This window comes from Cynara cardunculus, unplaced genomic scaffold (genome assembly GCF_001531365.2).
Source record: "Cynara cardunculus var. scolymus isolate 2C unplaced genomic scaffold, CcrdV1 Un_Scaffold_2127, whole genome shotgun sequence".
In the NCBI taxonomy this organism is placed as follows: Eukaryota; Viridiplantae; Streptophyta; class Magnoliopsida; order Asterales; family Asteraceae; genus Cynara; species Cynara cardunculus.
Window position 1 is genome coordinate 8,604 of NW_020200985.1, and position 9,231 is coordinate 17,834.

Sequence of the window (9,231 nt, forward strand, 5' to 3'; positions counted from 1 at the left end):
TGGATGAAGATGATGAACCCACTGCCCCCTGCATTTCGTAGTGAAAAAACACTAAACAGCTCACTAGGGGTAAATTGATCATTTTAACCAGTTATGTCATGTCCTGTCATGTCTTACCAAACGTTGAACAGCTGTCATGTCCTATCCCGTCCTGTCCTGTCTGCGCACCAAACGCACCTTTATTTTTGTCTTAAATTATTAATAGTATTGGTATAAATGTTTGTCAATTATTAATTTTATTGATACAAGTTATTAATCTTATTAATATAAATTTTTGTCAACAATATTATTATAAATGATGAACAATAAATTTTTACATGTTACAAAATCAAATAAGTTAATAAGCAATCTCAAACACTCTCATAAGTCAATAATATGGAAGAGTGTTTTTTTGGTCATTTTACAGACATAAGCAAAATTTGTCAAACACTAAAAAACAACTTATTAGTTTATTGCTTTTTGGTTCCGCTATAAGCTAATCCAAACATTTTTTACAAAACTCCAGTTTGATACCACATAAATTAATAAGCACTTTTACAAAAGAAATCATAAATTGTTTTAAATAAGCAATTTCAAATACCCTCTTAATATAAAATGAGAGTTTGTAGTTTTATATTTAAAAGTGTGGTCGGTTTGATTCACGAACCCTTTTTTTCAATAAAGACATTGAACCCATTTCCCCACTTCATATGCATTTGTTGCATTTGTTACATTTGTAACATAGAGATTGATTTGAAGACACTTCCAACTTCCAAGAGACAAGGTCCCACCAACTCAAATGAATTTGTTTTTTGTTTTCATATATATTCTTATATCCTTTTTAACTTTTAATTATATAAAAGTGGCTGAGAACGCTTCAATATGTAATTAAACCTGATTGGTCGGTGACTTGATGTTACTATTTCCACGATGAAATACCATCATAAATGTGATACTTCATTTCTGGTGCTATTCGGTTCAGAGATCCCTCATAGGAAAAAGTTTTAAAAAATACATATATTATAGTGCATGTCTACGTCATAAAGTTTTAAAAAAGTTTTGGGTGAGCCTTAGGCCTAGTAAATCCACGGTTTTCATGCATAAGCAACAACTTTTACGATAAACAATTTTCACGAAGCTTCATAAATTAGCATGCCTTGATGATAATAATACTTTTTCACAAAATAAAGATATTATAGTGCGTGTCTACGTCACAAAGCAACGGCGTCATGGGATATGTCTACCTCACACAGCATTACCTGGCGAACTCACACAGCATGTCCGCACTTACGGCTTAGACAAGTTCACAAAACATGCTCGTCTTTACAAAATCATATCGTAATACATCCCCATTGACACATAAATACTCAAAATACATATTATAAAAATATCGAACTTTTCACGCATATACAGCATATCAAAATTCTCGAGAAACTTCAAACAACTTGTAGATAATAAGGCATGCAACTATTTTAAAAATAAATCACGTGTAACTCACCATACAGGTCATAACTCCAAACCGTTCTTCGAAGTTCCTCATGTTCTCCCAAAAAACGCATCAAACTTGTTGCGCTTCACCAAATCAGTCTCGTCTTTCACCTCTCTTATACGAGTTTTCGTCGCCAAGAATTTGTCGTCTCTATGCTTGAAGACCTCCCCATACATATACTTAGTCATCGGCGGTTTCACGAAATATGAAACGATAAGCCAAGATTAATGGCCGTAGGTTTCATGACCATTGGGTTTCCTGACATTTAATTACATTCAATTTTAGGGTCTAAATCCTTCACTTTGATCGTTTTACACTATAAGTCCTTGAAATTTAACGACTATCAATTCCTTTCCTTTTTTTTGGTTATTACAAGTTGTGAGTCTTCTAGTCGCATAACCTCAGGATTTGATGTAATAACGTATTTCGTTTATCAACAGCTTTGATAACGAAATTAAAAGCAAAGTTGATGCAAAAAACACACAATAAGAGGACGACATTGCGAAGCAGAAAGCAAGAGAGAAAGGTAGCAGATTTTTGATATGTTTTTTTGGGAGAAGTTTAACCCGGTATTTGTACTGGGATTAAACCCCTCATAACTCTCATCTTTCTCCCCCAAGATGATGGGGTTAGTTGAAAACTAATTCTCAAATTAAAATTATCTTTGGTATAATTAAATAAAAAAATGTTTTTTAAAGTTTAAAAATTCAATTAGAAGCTAATTTTTAATCTGCTTAAAATCAAGATAAATACCGATAACTAACGATTTTTATTTAACAACAACTTCACAAACATTTCCAAAATCCTTCATGACAATACCCGACCCCCACAGAGAGGAATGGACGTAATTGATACGGGAGCTCCGTAAGTGGGTTTTCTAAAGAGGTTGTGGACTTTTTTTTTTTTTTTTTTNCAATTGGATATATATAATTTATATTTATGATGAAAATAAAAGTAATTAAAACTAAACTAATATTACAATCATAAAAATACAATAACTAATATACATATATATATATATATATATATCTTTAATATTTACCTTGATTTGTTTTTGCATAATAACTATGTAAAATTTAAATAAGGGGCCGTTTACTAAACGCTTATTCGGTTAAATGAATACCAAGTTATATTACCTTACCGGATGAATATGTAAGGACCAATAATTTTACCAGGTAAGAACGAGACATGGATCAAAAGTCTTACCCGATAAGTGAAGGTGATGACTCTTACCACGGTAAACACGTACCGAGTAAATTATTGCATATAATATCGTTTTGATGGGCGAAAATCTTACCGGTAAATAAATGATAGTGTTATATTTTACCGGTAAACGTTTATCGGGTAAGTGTTTGGTAAACGACTCCTATAATTATGTAATTGAAATAATAAACAAATACTCATTAAATTTAAAAATTACAGTCTATAAAGTGTTTGGGCAATTTTAGCCAAATACGAGGCATTATTAGTGTATACAGAGATTAGCATTAAATCATATATTAGTTAGGCTCAGATTGCAGGACCTGAGTGTTGTAATCTTTATTTATAGTTATTGATTTGACGTCGGTTTTATGCTTCACCAGCTCCCGGACCCACATCACTAGTTTGCCTTCCTCATCCTCCAAGCCAAGGGAGCATCCCACCTGTTCCCCTCTCTCTCTCTCTCTCTATAAATACCCACCTGACTCTACACCAAATAATGAACACCAATCCTTTGAATTCACATGAAATAGAAATGGATTTGAGTGTAGATATACGATATCTTCTTCTACCTCTCGCTCGTCTCTTTTTCCCTTTTTCCCACTTCACCTCCATCATCGTAACCCTATTTCTTCTATTTGCTTCCATCAAAGTTGGTATTCGCTTACAATCATCCATCGTTTTTCTTCTCCACTTTCAAGCATCAGACCTCTCAATCTCGGTGATGATAAGTTTCTTGTGTTTGATCTTCCTGTCAACACAACATTTTTGGATTCTCAATCCTATTCTAATCTTATGTTCATCTCATTGCAATTTGGATGATTTACTTTCTAAAATGCTAGAATGGTTATATCAAAATCTCAAAGCTATACGTGTGCTTCAATTTCATTACATTTTTACTTGTTGTAAAGAAGAAACATCATCGGTTGTTGTTCAACAGCAGGAGTTGAGTTGGGAGCCAGATCACCATTTCGTTACCGTAGATGTGGACGACGAACTTGAAGATCCATGATCAGGGTTTTGCAGTCATGCATGTGTTTTACTTTTATGGAAGAAGGTAATTCATGTTTGAGATATAATTGGTTTTGTTGTTGTATTTGATTGCTTTTATATTTCAATTTCAAGTGTTTGTAATGTTTTCTTCTATCACTTTTTACATAACCCGAGTGTTATCTTTCAATTATATGTTCATCTTGGAACCTCTATGATGTATACGGTGGAACAGATCAACTTTTCATATCTCTCTTGTACTACAAAAAATTTATTATTTTGTTGGATATAACTGTATATTTATTGAAACTACAATAATATTACAAGTTTTCCTTGGTAGAGTTAATTTGTCTGACTTTTCTCCCTTTCCGAGTGTGGATTCGAATTTCATTTGTATTATTTTCTTAATTTTTATTTTTTAATTTCAGGTTTATTGTACTTCTGGAAAAAAAAATGGTATAAGAGACTCGAATATTAAACCTCACATAAGAAACTAATTAAAAGACCGATGATAATTCTATAAAAATGATATTCATAACCAACATGGGTTTTTATTTATAAGATTGATAATTCCAGAAAGTTTTTGTTAACTCTAATGATATGTTATTGAGTCTTCTTTTATGAATATTATGTTCTCGAAATTTTTTTAAGGAAAGAAAAAAAAAAGGAAAAAATATATATCAAAATATCTTTTTATTTGATTATCTTCCTTCCACTCTCTTCTTTGTCAAAACGCAAATAAAAACTTTACTTTTTCGCTTTCTTTTATTTTATTTTTTTGTTCACAAATTTTGATAACATAGTATAAAATTTTAAAATTGTTCTAAAACATTAACATGAAGTGACATGAAAAACCAATCCATTTATATTTATTTACATAATGTTACTTGAAAATATATCTATTCATAGTATTATTTTGAATGGTGTCTTGCATGTCATTTTACAACTGATATATCACAACTTCGTATTTTTTATTATACAAACAGTATAAGAGTATAAGTTGGTCCTGAACCATGCGTCAAAACGAATATTTCAATAGGACACATGAGATTCCTTAATCATGAAACTAAAAAAATAAAATAATCATTTTTAAGATAGCTTTTGAGTTAAAAACTTAATCATATTTAAAATAATTAGAAGGATACTCGCATAATGCAGCGAGATACATCTTGATTTTAATATTTCATTTTATTTTTTATCTCAGTCGATGTTATAGTATGGTCTTATGTTATTTTGAAAAAGTGATGATGTTTTTATTTTTAAATAAAATATAAATTTGAAAATAACATAAAATTTTGATAAAAATACATTGATATTATCAAATTAACTATTTAAAATTTCTATTTTTTGTGTAATTATTGAATTTTTTTTTTTTTTATAATTTAATTTAGGTTCAATAACGAAGTAATTATATTTTGTTTAATAATATAGTTTGCTTATAAAGATAATAATTAATTATTTTGTTAAAACTCGATAATTATCCTAATTATATTTTAGATTTTTTATATTTTAAAATGAGATGTTTATCTTCTATTTGGTTATGTTTATCAGCAGTTAGTTACACGAATTCAAATATGAAGCTTTAATATGTTATACTTATACATAATTTACTTGTAATCTTGAATTTTAAGTAATATGCATCAATATACAGTACTTCATGCATAAAACATTTTTACAACCCAACTTAATTATGGAGGTTTGAAAAAATATCAACCCAATCCAACACATTCAAAAGTATAATCCAACACAAATCAACCTTTGCGGGTTTAGGCGGGTTGGGTTGACGGGTTAGTAGTTACATAAATTTGATGAATGAAATAATTCATAAAACTTAAATTTATAAACCATATTATAAAGTGTCTTACTTAAAAAGATTACAATAAGTTTATAAGGAGTTTTTGGATGTTTCAACAACAACTTTAGAATGAACTTTAAATAAAATTTTGTATTAATTGTTTTATAGAATCATTTTGAGAAGTGTTCCGTAAACTCATAAATTTATAGGACACCTATATTCATATGTCTGTTTTTCAAATCGTGTCATATAAAATAACTAATATGACATGTTACTTTAAAAGCGTCATAAAATTTGTTAAGACGCACAAAATCATCTTATAAACATATTGTAACTCTTTTAGATAAGACATTTTTCTTGTTTCGTCCTATAAAGTATTATATTAGAACGCTTAAACATTTTAGACATCCTATAAGATATAATGTTGTTGTAGCGAAATGCTATAACTGAGCATTTTCTTTCCATTAAAGTACAACATAAAATGACTGGGTATTTAAATTGATGGATTCGTCAACCAAATATCTAATAAAAGCATTCATATTCTCCAACATATCAATTTGTTGTTGTTGCAAAAAAGATTTTAATAACTTTCCTAATTAATTAGATTATTTGTCCTCATTCTTTGATCGTTAATCTCTTTTGGTAACCTATGCGTTTAGCTCAAATCAAATAAAACATAATATCAATAATATATATATATAGGGGCCTAATCAAATGAGAACTAATTAGTTTGTGGTAACTATGAGAACCAATATAAACCACAAATCAATTGATAAATTAGGAAATTTATAATTTTGGCAATTTTGAATTAAAATTTTAATGCAAGGATATTTTTGGTATTTTAAAACTTTCCTCCCTCCTCTCTTCTCTCTCCGGCCACCGTCCTCCGGCCACCGTCCTCCGGTGATACTACAATGGTATCACAATGCATTATATATGTGCTTGGGTATCACATTGATGTCGTTTGTGTGGTCGATCAAAAATGTAACACAGTGGTATCACTATGCTTCTTATATATGATTAGGTATCACAATGTATCTTTTGTTTAACAGAGTCAATATTTTTAGGTATCACAGTGGTATCATAGTGGTATCACCGGAGGACGGTGGCCGGAGGCCGGAGAACGGTGGCCGGAGAGAGAAGAGAGGAGAGTTTTAAAATACCAAAAATATCTTTGCATTAAGATTTTAATTTAAAATTACCAAATTTATAAATTTTCTAATTTATCTATTGATTTGTGGTTAATATTGGTTCTCACAGTTACCACAAACAACTCAGTTCTCCCTTGAATAGACCCCTATATATATATATATATATAAAGTATATATTAGCGGCGGGTTGGACGGGTTGAGCTAGGCCCAACTCAATTTCAACCCTCCTAATTGGCAGTTTAGCGGGTGGTCGGTTTGGCGGGTTGCGTTTAATTAGGTTGTTACGGGTTGGGCAGGTTTCACGGATTGACAATTTTTTGTACACTCCTAATTTGACATGCCCTTTTCGGGTTTTCGATTATTTTAACTCTTAAGAATAAAGAAATTACAATTTTAACCCTAAAATTAAAAAAATTAACTAAATAACCATTCGTTACCATACTAAGACCATTAGATGCGTAAAGGAGCTTAATTACAATTTTAAAAAGTGGTGATTTTAAAAAATAAATAAATTAATTAATTAATCCGGTGCAACTCATCCTTACGCACGAGCTTGTGGGTAAGGGCCACACCCAAGGTTTTTAATTATTTTTATTTTATAATTTATTTATTTTTTAAAAATTTTATTTTGGTTTTTAAATTTTATTTTTTTAGAAAATAATGTTGTATTGAGAATTTTTCAAAAACAAAACAAATGTAATTTTTAAATTTCTGTAAAATTTATTATATTTTTAAAAAAAATTAAAATTTAAAAACCAAAATAAAGTTCTAAACAAAAAAAATTTAATTTAAAAAAATAGAATTTTTCTTTAAAATAAATATATATTTAAAAACTTTGGGTGGGGTCTTATCCACAGACGTAAAGAGTGGGACCCACCAGGTTTATTTATTTAATTTTTTAAAAAAAATCACAACTTTGTAAATTGTAATTAAGTCCCTGTACATATTTAATCATTTAATTAAATTTTTTAATTTTAGGGTTAAATGTTAAAATCGTGAGAAACTCCTTTTTTTCCGTCTAGTTTCTCCAACAAACTGAAAAAGACGACAAAAAATTAACCAAAAAGGATAATCTCGTTGACAACAAATTGCTTTCACCTGAATGCCCAATCCTCTTCTTCCGACGTGTCGTCTCCGCCGCCGCAGCAGTCAGTCCACCACCGTCCTCACAGGCTCACTTCTTCCGACCAATCGGAAATTCTTGCCTTCATGTTCGAAAAGGAGCTGTTTATTGAGGTTTCTGATAATACTACTACAATGATCGATCAGACATGAAATTCCTTGATGAATGCTTAGCCCTAGTTTTCCAGTTCCTCAGTTCCGGAGATCGGAAGCGTTGCTCACTCGTCTCCCATCGATGGCTACTTGTGGAAGGCCAGAGCCGCCATCGTCTCGCTCTCAACGCTCAATCGGAGCTCCTACCTTTCATTCCGTCTACGTTTGCGCGATTTGACTCGGTTACGAACGCTCCGGTGCGACTACAGATCGATTAGTATAAGTGACGATGGATTGATTCTCATCTCTTTCCGGTGCCCTATCCTCACGCGCCTCAAGCTTTGTGGATGCCGTGAAGTTACCGATGTAGGTATGGCGTTGATGGCGAAGAACTGTAAGGGTTTGAAGAAATTCTCGGATGGATCTTGCATGTTTGGTGCCAAAGGAATGAATGCGCTTCTCGATAACTGTTCTTCTCTCGAGGAACTCTCCGTCAAGCGCTTACGTGGCATCAACGACGGCGGATCTACAGAGGCGATCGGCCCGGGCGCCGCTGCTTCGTCGCTTAAAACCATATGTCTTAAGGTTCTTTACAACGAGCAGGTCTTCGCACCTTTGATCAGCGGTTCAAAGAGATTGAAAACCTTGAAGTTGTTGCGCTGTTTAGGAGACCGGGACAGATCGTTGGAGATGATTGCTGTTCCCGATAACTATTTAGTTGAAGTTCATCTGGAAAGGCTTCATGTCAGCGATATCGGTCTCTGCTCTATCTAATTGTTCTAACTTGGAAATTTTACACATCGTTAAGACTCCAGAATGCACAAATGCAGGGTTGATTGCGGTTGCTGAGCACTGTAAGTACTTAAGAAAACTTCATATCGATGGTTGGAGAACAAATAGGATTGGAAATGAGGGTTTGATTGCCATTGCAAAACAAAGTATGAACCTTCAAGAATTGGTTTTGATCGGGTCAATCCTAGTTCTATAAATTTAGAAGCCATTGCTACAAATTGTCAGAAATTGGAAAGATTAGCTCTTTATGGAAGCCAGACAATAGCCGATATGGAGATTTCGTGTATCGCATCAAAAATGTGTTGCTTTGAAGAAGCTGTGTATCAAGGGGTGTCATATATCTAATGAAGGGATTGAAGCTTTTGCATGGGGTTGCCCTAATCTGGTGAAGATTAAGGTGAAGAAGTGTAGAAATATGACATTTGAACTTGGGGATTGGTTAAGAGCTAAAAGGGGATCATTGGTGGTCAATTTGGATGCTTGTGCAGTTGAACCTGAGGTCGAGGTTGTGGCAAGTGCCAGTGATAATGGAAAGCAAGAGGATGTGGTGGAGTTTCCAGCGAGCCATATGGTTGTCACTTAATCTGGGCCTCTGTCAGCTAGCTCGAGCTCATGTGCCA

The 9,231-nt window shown here is 32.3% G+C and overlaps 1 pseudogene; it reads left to right on the forward strand.

Annotated features, from left to right (window-relative positions):
* The first annotated feature begins 7,875 nt into the window (after positions 1-7,875).
* LOC112502882 lies at positions 7,876-9,231 on the forward strand (annotated as a pseudogene).